This window comes from Diabrotica virgifera, chromosome 7 (assembly GCF_917563875.1).
Source record: "Diabrotica virgifera virgifera chromosome 7, PGI_DIABVI_V3a".
Lineage (NCBI taxonomy): Eukaryota > Metazoa > Arthropoda > Insecta > Coleoptera > Chrysomelidae > Diabrotica > Diabrotica virgifera.
In genome coordinates this window covers 221704547-221724692 of record NC_065449.1, presented here as the reverse complement: position 1 = coordinate 221724692, position 20146 = coordinate 221704547, and the positions used below count along the sequence as shown (strand labels likewise).

General features: G+C 34.2%; 1 protein-coding gene across 1 annotated transcript in view; it reads left to right on the top strand.

The window, feature by feature from the left end:
* LOC114324261 (MOXD1 homolog 2) overlaps positions 1 to 20146 on the top strand; it is a 623307-nt gene that overhangs the window by 552745 nt on the left and 50416 nt on the right. The gene's annotated exons all lie outside the window — the stretch shown is intronic.

Genomic DNA, 20146 nt, shown 5'->3' with positions numbered 1-20146 from the left:
AGCAAGACAATAAGGAATGGAAGAGAAATTAGCAATATCCAAGAGATATATAAGGGAGACAGACAAACTTGATCGTTTTTGCTAAATAAGCTTGTTCAATTGAAGCAAAGCTTTGGTCAGGTTAGCCTTGGAAATAATTGGAATCACTCAACTGACGTTCTGAAATGTCAGTTATGTTTCTACACGTCACACTGATCAGGTACTGTCATTTGTGTTTGACCACTATTTTAAGTATAGTGATTTCAAAATGGCGTTTGTTGTTAACAATCTGTCCAAATATTATCAGTGTTCGGCCATATCAATTTCAATCTTCTGCGGACAAGGTCATGTTAACATGTTTATTCAACCATGAAATTCCCCTAGAGTGCATATTAACAAAAACCTTTATAGGGAACCTTTAAACAAGGTTTATCAAGCAACATGACCAAAACGTCCAGAAAACCTTGTCATTCTTCTATACAACATTGCTCTGCTTTATGTCGTTGAAGAAGTGAAAAAATCTACAGCGAAAGAAATAGAGGATATTAGAGTATCCACGCTACAGTTCCGATTTATAGCTCTATGGTTCACATCTTTGGGCTACTGAAAATGGCGTTAAAAGGTAATCGTTTTCAGATGGACGAAGAAATACAAAATGCCGTTAATTATTTCTTCGACGCACAGTCACAAAAATTCTCTAAAGAGGGTACGCATCGGTTGGTGCAACAATGGTACATTTATGTGCCTTAAATATTTTGTAGATATGTTTACCGAAAAAATTTTTCTGGACCAAAGATACGTTTCAATTGGACAAGCATTCAGCATTCAGAATACTCACTTGTAACGTTAAACTACATAGTGTAAAACTTCACACTTTTTAATAATAGTAAAACACGCTTACGTAAATGTCGAACAAGAGAACAATTAATCTTCTTCCCCAAAGAAATTTTCAACTCAGGAATGTCATTAATTAGTTTCGGAATTTTTAATCTTGTTTGGTGATGGGTTATAAATTTTCGATACAAAATGGAATGTCAGGGAATGTCAGTTTAGTATTGACACAGAAGAGTATTCTTATTAAAAAACGAGTTAATATTAGAATAATATAGAAATAAATATTTATGTAAAATATGTTGCTTTACGGTTGTCAACCCGGGCTTATAAATATATCGAATGAAATTAGTATTATAATTTTTGTAATGCTGGCGGTCAAAATCATAATATTTATTGTCGGTCTTAATAATATAGCAGATAATTGATGGGTTCGACCGTTACTTGATGGAAGTTCATTTTATCTAACAATAAAACACTGAAAAGGTTTGTCTTCTTTACTTCCACAAAATTTATTACAACTATGTGACTACAGCTGTTTCGGCAGAGTGCATTTCTCAAGTGATTTAGTTTACTATGTGTTTGCCTTCTTAAAGTCCTTAGCTGAAGAGGTTGAGGAGTGGGGAGCTGTTTATCTCGAGTTGGTCATTTAGAATTATATCTGTTTTTTTCAATTTATTAATTTCCATAGATTCTAATAAAGATAGCTTAAGGCCTTTATTTTGAATATGCAGAATTTGAAACTGTTCATTAAAAGAATGATTATGATCTAGAAGGTGAAGTGCGTATGCAGAAGTGTCTGTTTTTCTATTGTTGAAATCCTTTTTGTGTTCTGCTATCCGTTTGTCAAAGGTTCTGCCAGTTTGACCGATGAAAGTTTTCGGACAGTCACCACAAGTTTGTTTGTAAACACCACTCTGTAGTTGTTCTCTTTCGGCTCTTATTGTTCTTAATATATTTACTTAAGTTGTTAGTTCTGAAAGCTGGTGTTATTCCTTTCTTTTTTATGTATCTGGCTATTTTTGTTGTTATCTTGCCAGTATATTATGTGTTAGAGCAGAAGGTACTGGGTTCTTTCTGTGGTGGTGGATAGACTAATTTCAGGGCTTTCTTATGGAGTTTTTGGTTTAAAATTTTGTTAATTGTTTATTCGTTATAGCTATTGTTTACTGCTATTTGTTTAATGATGTTCAGTTCTATCTCGACGCTATTTTTTGACATGGGAATTTCTGTCAGTCTATGTATCATGCTATGGTAGGCTGCTAATTTGTTTTGTATACACAATTCATTATCCCATCCTACACAACACAAATTAGCAGCCTACTATAGCATGATACATAGACTGACAGAAATTGCCATGTCAAAAAATAGCTTCGAAATTGAACTGAACATCAATAAACAAATAGCAGTAAACAATGGCTATAACGAACAAACAATTAACAAAATTTTAAACCAAAAACTCCATAAGAAAGCCCTGAAATTAGTCTATCCACCACCACAGAAAGAACCCAGTACCTTCTGCTCTATCACATATACTGGCAAGATAACAACAAAAATAGCCAAATACATAAAAAAGAAAGGAATAACACCAGCTTTCAGAACTAACAACAACTTAAGCAAATATATTAAGAACAATAAGAGCCGAAAGAGAAAACAACTACAGAGTGGTGTTTACAAACTAACTTGTGGTGACTCTCCGAAAACTTACATCGGTCAAACCGGCAGAACCTTTGACAAACGGATAGCAGAACACAAAATGGCTTTCAACAATAGAAAAACAGACACTTCTACATACGCACTTCACCTTCTAGATCATAATCATTCTTTTAATGAACAGTTTCAAATTCTGCACATTCAAAATAAAGCCCTAAGCTAACTTTATTAAAATCTGTGGAAATTAATAAATTTAAAACTACAGATATATTTCTGAATGACCTACTTCAGGCAAATAGCTCCCCACTTCTCATCATATTCAGTTACTTTAGAGACTTTTATTTAGAGACTTTAAAATGCAAGTTGTTTCCGGGGCACGTTAGTCGGTAAACATAATATGTGTTTTAAAATTTTTCTCTTTGTTCTATTCTGTCGCTTGTCTCATAATAAATATATTTATCTAGACATGATCTAGATAACTATACTCTCAAAAGTACTCCTGATTGATACCCAATTAATTTTGTTATTTCAGTTCTTACAAAAATCCGTCTGTCTTATAGATCCGTCATAATTTCATAGATGCACAATGGATTTAGTGTGTATTTACCGTAATTGATGCTCAAAACGATCGATTTAAAAAGTCACAAATCCACAATTAACCTCAAACCAGACAGAAACCCAAAGCTCCTTTTAAATTTCAAGTAACAACGATATTTTCGCTTTAAAATACCCATTAAACTGTCAGTTCCCTACTATCCATCTTCTCGTTCTTCGTATATTCCTATAATATCAATATCTGCAAGTCATCCTCAAGAATTTGACAGCTATTAGACCTATTAGCCTTCACCGAGACTCGAACTATGTCAAACAAATGTCGAACTCATTATGAGAGTGTCTTAAAGTTTGGTGTGTTACACAGATGGTATCAGGGGCGTCGCATAGAGTTTCCCGATGGGATTTTTCTAAAAAATATTTAACTACGTTAGTATAAGATATTAAACGCTAAATAAACAACAAGATAAAGAATAATATTCGATAGATAGAATATAAAATATTTAAGGAAATTGAGAGATCAAATAATGCGAGAGTTAACTCAGGATTGATGTTGGAGCCAGTTCCAGGTCGGGACCTGGTCATTGTTTAACACGTACACAGAATGAAGTTCATTTTCAATTTCACGTTAATAATAAGTAACCTTAGTTATTTATATTGAGTTCCTATATTTCTTCTTCCCTTTGGTTATTTATTTTCTATTATATGTTACTAGTCTGTGCTTTCTCCTCAACTTATTTGGCTATTCCAGTATTTATGTTTTCAGTATTTAGCTATTTATTATTTATCTAGTATCCAGCTGTTTATGTTCCTCATGTTATAACTCTGCCTAAAATTGTTCTAAGGCTATTTTTTTGTAGAATTTTAATGTAATTTACTATATTTGATGGAAATTAATACAGATTAATTAGTCTGAAAAGCCACACGTAAAAAATTTTCTTCGCATTATGTATCGAATAATAAGAAGTCATTGCGAAAGAGTCACCTATATTATATAAACCAAATGTACTTCTTCAAGAATGCCCCTACCAACGTAAATATATTTACGTATCTTTCATCGATTGCGAAAATGCTTTCGGTAGGGTGCAGCATGGAATATAAACTTGTATTGGAAGCAGAAAGCAGTCATACGAGTCGATGAATGATTAACAGACGAATGTTATACGTATTCAAAAAGGCGTCTGACAGGGATGCATTCTATATCCGTTATTATTTAATATCTACTTGGATATAATTTTTAAACAGATGGATATAATTTGGATATATTTACACTTTTTGCAATATGCAAGATTTTGGAGTCAAAATCAATGGTAAATTGATTAATAAACTTAGATACGCTGACGATACTATCATCCTATGCGATAGATAGTCTTCAGACTCCTCAAAAGTTATTAAATTGCGTAAACACGACAGGAAAAGAAATGGGTCTACAAATAAATGCTTTTAATACAAAATTGATATTTAGTCGCCAACCTCAAGGCGATGCTTTTCTACAGATAGATCAACAAAACATTGAGAGAGTTATGTGAGGGACAAGATCTATGAGAAATTTTAATAAACGACTTACTGGTAATCCGGTAATAGGTATCTATTGATACCTATTGTAACACAGACCCCCAGCGAGACATTTACAGAGTTGTATCCAACATTCAAATAAAATTATCGGAGAAAGTGTTGAATTTCAAATTATTAATTTGTGTACTTAAATGTTTTTACCAATTGATCGATATACTGATTATTTTTCAAGTAAACTACCTCGTATTATATATATCTAGTATTTAGAAAAATGTACCTTCACCCTTTTTCCAAAATTAAGATTGGCAAAATAAAATATTTTTTCAGTTACGAAAATAAAAATGTTGCTTTGGTGGATTTACAAGTTTTTTTATTAGCCGTGCTTCGGTTCTTAACAAGTTCGTCAATGAACACTTAATATTAATATATTATACAGTCAGGTCCTAAAGTAACGGATAAATATAATTTTTACGTACTTAATTATAAAGTAGATGAAAACTCCTGAACCAGGTCAATTTTTACACACAAAAATATACGTTCTCAATAAAATCGTTCAACTACCCCTTTAACCCCATAAGGATAATAGCTACTTTTTGAGACATTTACCTAAATGTTTAAAAAGATTCGATGTTACTTTTTTGTCAACCAGATAACAAATATACTAGTCAATCATGACAACTATTTGAATCGAGGACTTTTTTATGTAAGAAATAAAATAACTTCTTTCTTAAGTATCAAGTCCAAAAATCAAAAATATTACATTTCTGAATAGAGAATTGAAAACCCTCTTAAACTCCGTATCACACGCCTTTATTTAAACTTTTTAGATGGGTAGCTATTACCCCTTGGGCGGTTAAGGAGGTAGTTAAATGATTTTATTGAGAAAGTGTATTTTTGTGTATATTTGAGGATTTTTCGTATGCCCTTATAATTTACGTAGAAAATGAATTTATCCGTTATTTTAGGACCTCACTATATAAAAGAAGTTAAATTTGTTCACAATAAAAGTACAAAATTTTTTGTAAGAGGTATATATTTTGTAAAAAAGTAAAAAGCTGTGCAACGAAAGTCGTCGTTGTTACATGGAAAAAGCTTTTGGGGGACATGACACCATCATAAGTTAAAGTAAAACAGGTTAAAATTAGACTGACAGGTATGAAAAAAATAGTTTTTATTTACTTACATGTCACATGCGATGCCACAAAAAGTTACCAATTGGTCTTTTTACTATCATAAATTAAATGATATACTAGCCACTTCAAAAATTCACATTCACTTGGGATCTTCCAATAGGATTTAAAGGTTATTCCAACTCATCGTCATTATCGTTCTCTTCATCACTCTCATCCAAATTAATAATAATTTTCTTCAAGGCTGGGACATTTTTCATGTAATCCTTTTCAATCTTCTTTACATGTTTTATAGCATTTTGATAGTTTTGAGCACTGATATTTTTGAACTCCGTTTTTATTAGTTCGACAACACTTTGGGCATCTTTTGGAGATGTGTTGTTCCTCCGGATATGGTTTATTAACTGAGCCCATAGCAATTCTATGGGATTCAACACACAGTAATATGGAGGTAATCTTAAAACCATATGTCCATTGTTAGTGGCTAATTTATCTACAATATGTTCTTTAGTTACGACTTTTGTATGAAGAACGTGAATTAGTTGATCTTTGGTGTAATGATCCTCAAAATATAGGTCTTCGGCTATTAAAAATTCTTGAATTTCATCCTTTCTACTCTGTTTGGTTGGAATTTTTTTAATGCATCTGGAGTGATATGATGCATTGTCCATAACAATCACGCTATTTGCTTTTAAATTTGGGAGTAATGTATTCTCAAATCACGATTCAAAAAGCGTCCCTTCGATGCCTTGGTGGTAGTCTAGAGAACTGTCTTTAATACTTTTGGAACTCAACAATAACGCATCGTTCACCCATCCATGTTGTCCTCCGCAATGTAATATGCAAATTCGCTTGCCTTTAGAATGAGGTACATCTATTTGGCATTTGCTTAAACCGTTTGCCCAGGCTTTATCTATCGTTTCGTGAGAATCAAACCAAGTCTCGTCCAGATAATAAATTTCTCGACACTCACTGCGGTATTGTAAAATTTTTTCGATATATTCATTCCTCCATTTTATTAGGCGGCTACTTTCCATTATGGTTTGTCTCTTATTGACAGTTTTATATTTAAAACCATTTTTGGTCAAAAGTCGTCCCAGAGTCTTTGTGGAACAATCATGAACCATATGTTTTTCTTTTAATTTTGCCATGATATTGTTTAGGTTAGGCATAATTTTAGCTGCATACATATTATATATTGTCTCACTAATAGGTTCCAAGAGGTAAGGTTGAATTTTTTAAGAGCTTCCCAAATCCTTTCTTGTTTTTCTATATTTCGAACCAGTCTTTATTAAACGGTACACTGTTACACAAGAAATTTTTGTTAATATCGCCGTTTGCTTAACAGCTTCATATTTGGTCATTTTTTTAGAAAGTCCGTCAAATACATCTAACACCATATTTTGCTCAGTTACACACAAATTCTTCCTTTGGTGAGTACTTGACCCCGCACTTCCATCTTTATCTTCTAAATTATCCGTAGGTTCATTTTCGTCAGGTAAATGCGTATCACTTTCCCATGGCCGCCACATTTATTGTTCTTTGATAAATACTAAATTTTATATCACAACGCGCTTTTTTTCAACAAACTCTGGCTGAAAGAACCACAAAATATACTGCTTAAGAATGACTAATTGCGTTATTTAAATATTGTGACAATGATCCCGCCCCATTTAATGATTCTACGAAAATGTACTTATTAAGTACTTAGCAATTACCGGAAATATAAAATTGTTTATAAATTTGTATTCAGGTCAACCGCAGGAATTTCTCTTAATTATTTTTAAATGTTACAAACAAAGACATGTTGTATAACATTTTACAAAAATATTTTTTAATGGATTTGGAATAAGTTTTACTTCTTTTTATGTATATCGATAAATAGTGTTCATTGACGAACCCACAAAACAAAATGTCTACTTATTTTCGTAACTGAAAAATATTTTTCCACCTACATACCTCTACCGAAAGTATTCATTTCCTGACCTGATTGTAGGGAGCATAGTCGTACTTTTCCTCCCTTGAATGATTCTTGAATGAAGTAAACTTAATTCTCGGGAGGAAAAATAGCACTTTGCTTCCTTGTTATACAAATAGCTATTATTTTGCCAGTCCTAAATTAAAAAAAAGGATGAACGCAAGTATTTTTTAATACTATATTGCGAGATTGTTTACTGATAAAAACCATTGTTAAGATCAATTTGTAAAAGCACTTAAACCAACTAATAACGTCTAATAATTTAAAATTCAACACTTCTTCGGTAATTTTATTTAAATGTTGGATACAGGTTAGTACAACTCTGTAATGTCTCTCTGGGGGTTAGTGTTACAATAGGTATCAATAGCGGATTATCAGCAGGTTGGTTTTTAAAATTTCTCATAGATCTTGTCGGTCACTATACTAACTTTAATAAACATCTAGGACACTACATTACGGACCAACTATTTGCTCTCCCAAGTAAATATCAAATGCAGAATCGAAGCAGCTCACACAACGTTTCTAAAAATGAAATCATTCTTCTGTTTACGTCAAAGAATGATCAAATGCTCCATTTGGTCAGTTTTTTTATCGAGATCTGGGCGCTGATGGCTGACACTATCAATCTCCTAGATATTTTGGGATGTGTTTGTATAGAAAAATACTGCGGAAACCATGGATGGCGATGCAGACCAACCAATCTGTGTTAAATAAAGCAAATGCCGTTTGTGGGTTGTAGAAAACTAAATTCGTACTTAGGGTATGTTTTTAGAGGAAACCAGTACAGACGGCATCAGCTTATTGAGCTTATTGTAATGAAGCAGATGTCATGGCTCAAGAATAGTAATAATTGGACTGGACTTCAGCTGAAGATCTTAGCTTAGATCTTAGATTGAGTTAGTGTGACCTAATACGGCACCTAAAAACGAAGAAGAAGTGAATTGACCACAATTTTGACGTTTCTACTTCACCTACTAAATGAATCAATAAACTAATATATCTTTCTTGAGAGCTTTCTTACATTGTCTGTTCCCTGGTGCAGTTCCTGTAATATCTCTGATTGTCGTAATTTCACACGTTCCTACTCATCTTGTTTTCTTGGTATCAAGTCTTGTGTCTATAGGATAGGTCAGAACCTGATCCACTTCCCGCTGATAAATTGTAGCCCTTATATTTGAAAGGAAAGGTAGAAGGCCAAAGATAAGGAAAGAGAATGAAGATCCCCAAGAAGATGTATCGACCAAATTACTTCTTCTTCTTCTTATGCAATCCAACTAATGGATGTTCGCGATCACGTTTGACCATTTTTCTCTATCCCTTGCAGTATGTATTAGGTCTCCTATGTTTTTTAGTCCTGTCCATTGTTTGACATTACGGAGCCATGACATTTTCTTCCTGCCCACTCCCCTTCTTCCTTCGATCTTTCCTTCAATTAAGGTTTGCAGAAACTGATATCTTTCATTTCTAATTATGTGTCCCAGGTATGCGGTTTTTCTCTGTTTAATTGTGCACATCAGTTGTCGTTCTGTACCAATTCTTCTCAGGATTTCTTCATTTGTTATTCTTGCGGTCCAGGGAACTTTAAGGATTCGTCGATAGATCCACATCTCAAATGCCTCTAGCTTATTCATTGTGTTTATTTTTAAAGTCCATCCTTCCATGCCATATAGGAGCACCGACCATATATAGCATTTTGTGAATCTTAATCTTAGGTTTAGGTCAAAGTCAGAGTTCGTAAAGTCGTTTCTGAATTTCATGAATGCACTTCTGGCTCTTTCTATCCGACATTTAATTTCCATATCCGACATCCAGTCTTCACATATCCAGGTTCCCGGGTACTTAAACTTTCTTACGCTCTCTACATCTTGGTTGTTATATGCTAGTCTTGCATTTTGATGTTGACATAATTGACGACTGATTATAAGGAATTTCGTCTTTTTTATGTTGATGCTAAGTCCCATGTTCTCGCTATGCTCTCCAATTTTATTAAGAAGGTTTTGGAGGTCTTCTATATTGTCTGCTATTAAGACCGAATCATCCGCATATCGTATATTATTGACCCAGGTACCATTCACTTTGATGCCGCTTTCGCATTCCTCAAGAGTTTCCTGGAAGATACTTTCTGAATATAGATTGAACAGTAGTGAGGAGAGAATGCATCCCTGTCTTACACCTCTGAGAATTTTTTGAGCTTGCGTTGTTTCATTATCCACCTTGACGACAGCTGTTTGATTCCAGTAAAGAGCCTCTATGCAACGAATGTCTTTTTGATCTATGTCGAGTTGTTTTAGTATATGTACGAGTTTATGATGTTGTACTCGATCAAAGGCTTTTTCATAATCTATAAAGCACATCATTACATCTTTCCTTTGATCGTAGCAGTTCTGAGCTAGCACTTGGGTTGCAACTAGTGCTTCCCTGGTACCCAGGCCTTTTCGAAATCCAAATTGTGAGCAACCAATAACCTTATCGCATTTTGTGGAGAGCAAATTACAGGAGTATGCAAAAGACCTATGCATGAGGTAAAAGAAATGACCAGAGACAGAGATCTTTGGAGACGGACAATATACGACATCACGATAACTACTACACTTCCTCCAGGAGGCTGGACTAAAGCGAAAGATCTTGTCATGATCGTTTTATGTATCTGTTGGACAAATTTCGCTTCTACATAATATATCTCCACAGCTGTGTCTTAAATTATATTTGTCATTCACTAATAGTTTGCATCTTATTGGGTTACTGTGCTTTTTGTCTTGTTTGTCGATATTATTATATGATAGGATAATACGATAACAATGTTACAGTCATAGCCATAATAATATTTATGAAAAGAACAAATTTGAGGAACATTTAAGTTTTCACTTTTATTTACTACGAACACAATTTTAATATACAATAAATATGAGCTTATTTTGAACTGGCCTACATTTCAATAAACAATATGCAACAACATTTCCATTTTTTACCATAAAATGTGTTCCATAATTTCATCACAAGCCAAATTTTTGTGGTGTATAGCTTTCAACGAGCCACTGACCCGGGGGTCGATACCAGCTATCTCTCGGATTCGCTAATAACTACACATCACTGCGGCTTTTTAGATAATTTGGGGTTGTTAATGATTTATTTTTGGGAAAAAGTTGATCAGCTGTTAAAGGGGGCGGTGCCTTCTATCGTTAGGGATTTAACATCACCATATTTCAAAGTATTATTTATTTTTTGTGTGTAGAAAGATCAGGAAATTTGATAAACTGTCCATTATTAAGATGGGGAAGGAAGGTTGATGGCGTAATAAAAAATTTATGAAATATTAAGATAGCGAACTTTTATGAAGGATTCATTTGGGCATTTTTTGGTATAATAATATACTTAAATTTATGATATCTAGATATAAAAATACATACATATTATATAGGTACTGAGAAAGCTCATGAGAAAACTAATAAATAAATAAGAATCAGTGAAATAAGTGGAAACATCCAGAAACAAAATAAAAATAAGTTTGACAATTAAAAAATAACCCAGAGAAAAGACGTAAAGAGAGACATTAACCCTTAAACGCCCAACCTTTTTTAGGTTCCATGTACGCCCAAGGGTGGGTAAAAAATGTCCACCTCGAAAATAGCTAATATATTTATTGTTAGTTGTTGGAAATGGATTAAACTTAAGAATCTTATGCTTAATAAACACAGCATCATCTATAATATTAATTTAAACAATTTAAAAACCTTACAATAAAATTACAATGTACATCAAAATAAACATACCATTAAAAGCCAGTAATTCAGATTTGTCGATTTTCTCCACATTCTTCTTTTCAGGCTCCTCATTGGCCGATAATTGTGTCGATTATGTAAATATACGTCGATAATTATATGGATTATGTTCCTTCCAACGATAAATTATATAAAAAACCTTTAGTAACAAGTTTTACTAAGGGTGTACTTTTTATGCTCACCCACATTAAACTCACGATATTACTTTTATTTTCAAAAATATCGGTAGAACCAAATTAACATTCGATAAAGGCCTGTCTTTTTTACAATAAATAATTTTTGAAAAATTTTTAAGCACGTAATAAATATGTTACAAGAGAATCCGCATTAGGTGGACATTTTTTACCCACCCTTGGGCGTTTAAGGGTTAATAAATGTTTAATCATTGCAACCAGAAGATCTGATCGTTGCGGCTATTCTTTTTTGTGTCAATATTTGTTGATACCACTTTTTCTGTTCTTAACCATTACAGTCTCTTCCAATATTACTTCCTCACATTTTTTCTTTGTTTTATTACATGTAACAATTCCACCTAATCTATGAGTGTTTTTGTTGCTTCTAAACATTCATGCTTCAACGAAAGTTTCTCATTTTATTGAAAGCATTTTAAGCTGTTCTCATCTTTCTTTTCTTATTCTTGTATGATACTCTGTATTAAGTTGGACCAAGAAGTTTCAGCTAAAGTTTCTATTAAGCGTAGTGTCAGACAGAGATGTGTTATGTCACCGACATTGTTCAATGCCCACACTGAACCAATTTTTGATGAAGTGTTAAATAGTCGTCGCGAAGATGTTAAAATCGGTGGTGAAATCATTAATAACATCAGATACGCAGATGACACCGCCATAATGGCAGAGAGTCTGGAAGACCTTCAAACCCTGTTGAACGCTGTTAACAATGAATGCATTGCCAAGGGCTTAAAAATCAACGCAAAGCTTAAAAAGCAATCAACGCTTAAAAAATTAGATAACAAAACCCTGGAAAGGATGGAACACTTTAGATATCTGGGTAGCTGGATTGACTGCAGGGTTGAAAGTGATGAGGAAATTTTGACCAGAATAGAACTTACACGAAAAAGCTTTATTAACTGGCGTTCTGTATTATACAGTAGAAGTCTTTCATTGACCGCACGTCTAAGAGTATTGAACTGCTACGTCTGGTCCGTTTTGTTCTATGGATGTGAAACTTGGACAACAAAAGTGAAGAATCTCAACAAATTAGAAGCGTTCGAGTTGTGGTGTTACAGTCGCATGCTCAGAATCCCATGGACAGCACACATATCCAACGAAAATTTGACCAGAATAGAACTTACACGAAAAAGCTTTATTAACTGGCGTTCTGTATTATACAGTAGAAGTCTTTCATTGACCGCACGTCTAAGAGTATTGAACTGCTACGTCTGGTCCGTTTTGTTCTATGGATGTGAAACTTGGACAACAAAAGTGAAGAATCTCAACAAGTTAGAAGCGTTCGAGTTGTGGTGTTACAGTCGCATGCTCAGAATCCCATGGACAGCACACATATCCAACGAACGTCATAAAAAATAAGAAAGGTTCATTACTTCGGTCATATAATGACAGGACCTAAATATCGCTTACTCCGGTTGATCATACAGGGCAAAATCGAAGGAAACCGCTGGGTTGGAAGAAAACAATGGTCCTGGCTACGTAACATTAGACAATGGACAGGTCGAACGGTCGAGGAATTGTTTCGTATAGCTGCCGACCGAGAAACATTTCATCAGCTTGTTAATACGACGATAGCCAACGCTTGAAAACAAGCACGGAACACAAAGAAGAAGATGATACCCTAGTGCTCAAACATGTATAGTTTCCTACTTTCTGCAACTTCACTACTAATATGTTGGTTACATGTCACCACATGTTAGTACGTATATTTTGAGAATTTAGTTAACTGTACAGAGAAGGGTTCAAGATAATTGGTGAAAACATAAATAACATCCGTTATGCAGTAGAACCACTCTCCGAAAAATTGGAAGTAAAATCTTTACTCGCGCATGGCGACCGCGCAATGTTCTCAGTCGCTTTTGCTCCACTCTCGCATTGCTAGTCGCATAGAAACGTACGGGTTTTAACAGGGAAAACCCGCATCCACCACTGGTGAATTACCAATTGCTTACTGCCGGTATTACTTCTTGAGATCAAAGTGCCGACATGGAAGAAGTTTTACTGTCCCTCTTTATACTCTGCTGACGACACAGACATTATCGCTGAAAGCGAGAAAGACCTGCAGACGCTACTAAACACAATTTGTAACACTGGGGAACAGTTTGGTTTATCAATAAACATAAATAAAACAAAAACCGTGGTAATCAGTAAGAGGAGCAAAGTCATTCCAAGCATCCAGATAAAAAATAAAGATATTGAACAAGTGGACAAAATGAAATGCTCTCTTCTTCTTAAAGTTCCCTCTCCTATCGGAGGTATCGGATGGTCACTTTGTTGGCTGCTGCTCTGAATAGTTGTAACGAACTACAGCTAAACCACTCTCTAAGGTTCCTCAGCCAGGAGATGCGTCTTCTTTCTATGCTTCTTCTTCCTTGGATCCTTCCTTGCATAATAATTCTCAGCAACTCATATTTTTCTCCTCTGGTAATGTGACCCAAATATTCCAGTTTTCTAGTTTTTATACTCTTCATAATTTCTAACTCCTTATTTAAACGTCGTAGCACTTCAACATTGGTAATCCTTTGAACCCACTGAATTTTCAATATTCTTCTATAACACCACATTTCGAACGCTTCTATTCTTCTTATGTGTTGTCTCCTTAATGTCCAATCTTCCATTCCGTATAGCAATATAGAAAATATGTAGCATCTTAGAGCCCTCAATCTGAGAGGCAACTGAAGGTCTTTGTTTGTAAGCAGGGTCTTCATTTTTATAAATGCTTGCCTTGCAGTTTCAATTCGGACTTTAATTTCTTTGCTTTGGTCATTTTTGTCATCAACCCAGGTTCCCAGATATTTGTATGTCTTAACTTTTTCTATTTGGGTTTGCTTTATCATTAACCTTTCATTTCCATGTTCTGTTTTTGAGACAATCATAAATTTAGTTTTTTTCTTGTTAATTTTTAGTCTGTATCGAATGCAATAATCGTTAATCCTATTTAGAAATTCTTGTAGCGATTCCAGGGTGTCTGCCGTTATAACGATGTCATCAGCGAATCTTATGTTATTGACTATTCTTCCGTTTATAGAGATTCCATCATCAGCTCCGCTATCGCTTCCTGAAATATGACCTCACTGTACAGGTTAAACAATAGCGGCGACAAAACACAATCCTGTCTTACTCCTCTCTTTATATCAATATTCTCGGATTCTTATTCTTCTATCTTTATATTGGCCTTTTGATTGCAATACAGATTGTTGATAATTCGTAAATCTCGTCTGTCTATATTTTTGTTTTTCAATAATTCTATTAGTTTTTCATGTCGGACCCTGTCGAACTCTTTTTCGAAGTCGATGAAACAGGAATATCCAGGTTCATATCTAAGCATCTTTGAGAGAGGACATTAAACGCAAACAATGCCTCTCTTGTTCCAAGTCGTTTGCGGAATCCAAATTGGGTATCATCCATATCATGAAATGCTTAGTAGTCTGAATTCCGGAAGATCTAAATCCGAAATCGGAAATTCGATCAAGAGTAGAGCAATCAAGAGCAGCCTTTCTGAAGTTGAGGAAATTTCGGAGTAATCAAAGACTCAATTTGCAAATACTATATCGGATAATAAAATGTTATATCCACTCTATTCTTCTTTATGGTGTCGAAGCCTGGACTGTTAATGTTGAATTAATGAGAAAACTGGAAGCTTTTGAGATGTGTCTTTTTAGGAGAATTTTGAAAATACCGTGGACCGATCATATTACGAACGAAATGTTGTTGCACAAAATGGGAAGAGACAGAGAACTTTTGACCACCATTAAAAAGAGAAAAACAGCATACTTGAGGCACATACTTATAAATGATAAGTACGAATTATTGCAGCTGATTATGAAGTCTAAGTTGGCAGTTTTGATTTAAACGACTATCGAAGCTTATCAAGAGAAATCCAAAGAAATTGCCGGAAAGATAAAGACAAATATGTGTCTAACATTTGCCAGGAAGTAGAAATCCACTTACATCGAAATGAAACAAGATATCTCTTTCAGAAAGTAAAGTTACTGGCTCGGGAATTCAAACCCAGAAATTACGCTATAGAGGATGAGACAGGTTAATATGGTAAGCGATATGGATACGGTTCTGGAGACTTGGAAGAAATACTGCACAAAAACTCTATAAAGCTGAAACCTCTAACATTAATCATATAACAGCACTGCAAGTCTCAACAAAAACCCTAGAACCAGATATTCTAAGGGCTGAAGTTGATGAAGCCATAAAACACCTTAAAAGAAATAAATCACCTGGTTGCGATGACATCACGGCAGAACTTTTACAGAACATGGGTGAACATGGTCTCCAATTAATGTGGAGACTGTGCAATCATGTATGGAGAATCGGCAAATGGCCCAGTGATTGGTGTACCGCACTATTTACTCCCATTCATAAGAAAGGCGTAACCACAAAATATAGTAACTACCGAACCATCTCACTAATTTTACACCTAAGTAAAATTCTGTTGAGAATCATCAAGTGTCGCGTGCAGACATACCTGGATAGACAAATACCACAAGAACAGGCAGGCTTCGTGAAGGGTAAAGGTACAAGGGAGCAAATTCTTAATATGCGACAACTCATTGAGAAAGCACCAGAATTCAAAATTCCGATGATCATCTGCTTTCTGGATTATCAGAAGACATTTGACTGTGTAGACTGGATAGGTTTGTGGAAAGTTCTACATGAGATGGGGTTTCTGATCATCTGTCAGCTCTGGTGAAAAGCCTATATATGAGAACAGTGAAACCAGAATAATAATTGAAAACCATAAGTCCGATCCTTTAAAAATAGGTAGAGGAGTCCGACAAGGATGTATTCTATCTCCAAGTCTTTTTAATTTCTATGGGGAATATATAATGAGAAAAGCACTCAACAAATGGAATGGCGGTATTTCTATAGCAGGAAAGAAGATCTCAAATCTCAGATATGCAGAAGATACAACATTAATAACTGCATCCGAAGAAGAAATGTCCAGCCTGCTGCAGCTAGTGGAAGCCGAAAGCAATAGATGTGGTCTCAAGATCAATAAACAAAAAATAAAAATTATGATAGTAGATTATTCAAAATCACTTCAGACAACAGAAGCCTTGGACCAGTTTAAAGTGGTTAACGAGTTTAATTATCTAGGATCCTATATCAGTAATACAGGATCTTGTGAAACAGAAATACGTAGGAGAATAGGCATGGCCAAAAACTCTGAGTCGATTATCGAAAATCTGGAAAGATTGCTCCTTGTCGAAGAACACCAAAATAAGATTAGTACGTGCCTTAATTTTTCCCATATTTAATTACGGATCCGAAACATGGACAATGAAATCGGACGACAGAAAAAGGATTGACGCCTTTAAAATGGGGTGCTGGAGAAGAATGCTTCAGATCTTATGGACGGAACACAGAACAAATCACTCAATCCTCCAAGAGCTTAATATTCAGACTCGACTTTCCTCTATTTGCCTCTCCACCGTCTTAAAATTTTTCGACCATATTGCAAGAAGAAGTGATGATAATCTTGAGAGAATTATAATTTGGGGAAACGTTGAAGGGCGCAGAAGTAGAGGTCGCTCGCTTACTTGATGGACGGATCAAGTACAGAAAGCCAGTGGAAAAACATTCTCTGAATCCATGAGGGAAGCTCAGGACAGAAGCCGATGGAAAGAGATAGTTGCTCGTATTATAGGGAATCACGACACTTGACTTTTGGCTATTTTTCTTTATGTGTCTTCGATATGTGCAGTTTCTTCTGTTTAACAAAGAAAGATAGCATATTATTCTTACTCTTATTTTCTTTTTATTTGTTGTTACTGTTTTTTAATATTTCACTTAGAGTTTTTAGTTTGCTTAAATGATTCTATTTGTAAGATGATGATGAATAATGTTTTAATATATGACGTAATATACAATAATCTCAGACAACAGAATTGTATTGTCTCATTTCATCTCGTACGTTTCTAGAAATTTCCTTATCTGTTTGCAAATGCTGAAAAATACTGGGTTTCCATTTCCACGTAGTTTTGGCTTCTAGATAATTACATTAAACAAAATAATTTAAGATTGCAATAAGAACCGAGAATCACGTACCGTAAGAGATATACACGTATACACGCGTTGAGTAACTGTACATCAGGTTTCTCCTTTTTTTATTTCTAATCGAATAAGTATTGAAACATATTCCGAGTGAATTGCTTGTTAACTACTTTGCAAACAAGAAGGATGGGATAGTAAAGAAAGAATCGATGGGTCGTAGCCATTTTCAAATGTCGTCGGTACGTTACACAAGAAAACACCTACTTTAAAGCGATATTCGTTATCTCGATGTTGTATCTTGAGGAAATGGGTTAGCTTGGACTTGTACAAAAACTTCGGTTACTGGTGCTTTAGATAAAATGTATACTATTTGAATTTTATAAGTGCATTACAAGAATCTTATCTAATTTTGTGATTCGTTTTTACGAAACAACTTTAGCTGTAATGGTGGATGTTGGACATAAAACATTCTTTCTGCTCTCAACAGCTAATAAATGGGGCATATACAGGGTATTTGGTAAATAATGGGCCATAGCTTAACCTTTGATTTCTGAGGTTAAAATAAGTAGATTTAAGCTAACTTACCTTAGTACAAAAGTTGAGTCAAAATTAAACTTTTATTTTATTTATTTTTGAATATTTCCTGACAAGCATTTGACAGCAACACGAAATTTGGTAAGTGGTGCTGGTACTGTATACCCTACTAAATTATTTTAAACAAACGTTTCTGGCTACTACCAGAGGCGTACGACGGGGGAACGGGAATGGTTGACTCTTCTTAAATTCTACGCCACTGGCGAAATTGCTATTTTAGTGCAATTTTTTGTTTCTCCAATACTTTCTACGTAAATAACATACTCTTCACTAATAACGATAAAGCCATTAGTTTTCGAGATATTTAAAGCTAAAAACGAAGGAGTTTTATAATATATTAATCGAAATAAGTGTGCCTCTTCATTTTTAACTTCAAATATCTCGAAAACTAATGACTTTATCGTTACGAACGAAGATTAGATTATTTGCATAGAAAGTATTGGAGAATCTAAAAATTATGCTAAAATAGCAGTTTCATCAGTGGCGTAGAATTTGGGAAGGGTCAACCATTCACTTTCCCCTGTCGTACGCTTCTGGTAATAGCCAGAAACGATTATTTAACATAATTTAGTAGGATGTACAGTACCTACACTTTCTGCCAAGTATGACATGGATATGTTAAATTATTTTAAATTATTCTTTTTTTTAACAATTCTTTATTTAAAACTTTAAGAACTATGTGTGCCCGGTACTATAAAACTATTTGACATATCCTTATGATACTTGGCAGAAACTGTAGGTACTGTAGATCCTACTATGTTAAATAATCGTTTCTGGCTACTACCAGAGGTGTACGACAGGGGAAAGTGAATGGTTGACCCTTCCCAAATTCTACGCCACTGATGAAACTGCTATTTTAGCATAATTTTTAGATTCTCCAATACTTTCTATGCAAATAATATACTCTTCATTCGTAACGATAAAGTCATTAGTTTTCGATATATTTGAAGTAAAAAATGAAAAGGCACACTTATTTTGATTAATGTATTAATTATGCTCCTTCGTTTTTTACTTCAAATATCTCAAACATTAATGGCTTTATCATTAAGAATCAAGAGTATGCTTTTACATAGAAAGTATTGGAGAATCAAAAAACTGCACTAAAATAGCAGTTCTGCCAGTGGCGTAGAATTTGGGAAGGGTCAACCATTCACGTTCCCCCGTGGTACGCCTCTGGTAGGTACAGAAGACAAATACAGTAGGTAAGCCAGAAACTTTTGTTTAACATAATTTACTAGGGTGGACAGTACCAGCACAACTTTTCGTGTTGTTGTTCCATGCCTGTCAGGAAATATTTAAAAATAAATAAAATAAAAGTTTAACTTTTATTATCAACTTTTGTACTTTAAGACTTTTATTATCAACTTTTGTACTTAGATGCTTTTGCTTGTTTAAGAAATGAACAGATGAAGAGCTGGAAAACACACTGGGAAAGGTACTGTAACATTTCAACAACACAATACAGTTTGATACAACCGATTATTCCGGAAAAACCTTGGTATAAGAATTTCACCCTCCCTCGCAAATACATATCCACCATCAGTAGAATTAGATTTGGACATGCATGTTATCCTGCACATTTATTTAAAATAAACATATTAGATTCGAATATTTGTCAAGAATGTGAGGTTAAAAGTGACTTGAACCACATATTTTTTGAATGCAAAAAGCATAAACACCTAACCAATCACCTAATTAAAAGAATTATAGACCAGAACATCCCACTCCCTGTAAATATTCTCTTTATTCTGTCACTGAATAAAAAGAAAATTTTTGACGGTTTGGTATCTTTCTTGTCGGATAGTAAAATATTATTGTAATTAGTTATAAGTATTTGTAAAATATGTTTAAGAAATATAAAAAAAATAAAAAGAAAAAAAAATAAAAAAAAAATAAAAACATGAAACAAAAAAAAATGAATAAAAAAAAAATTAATAA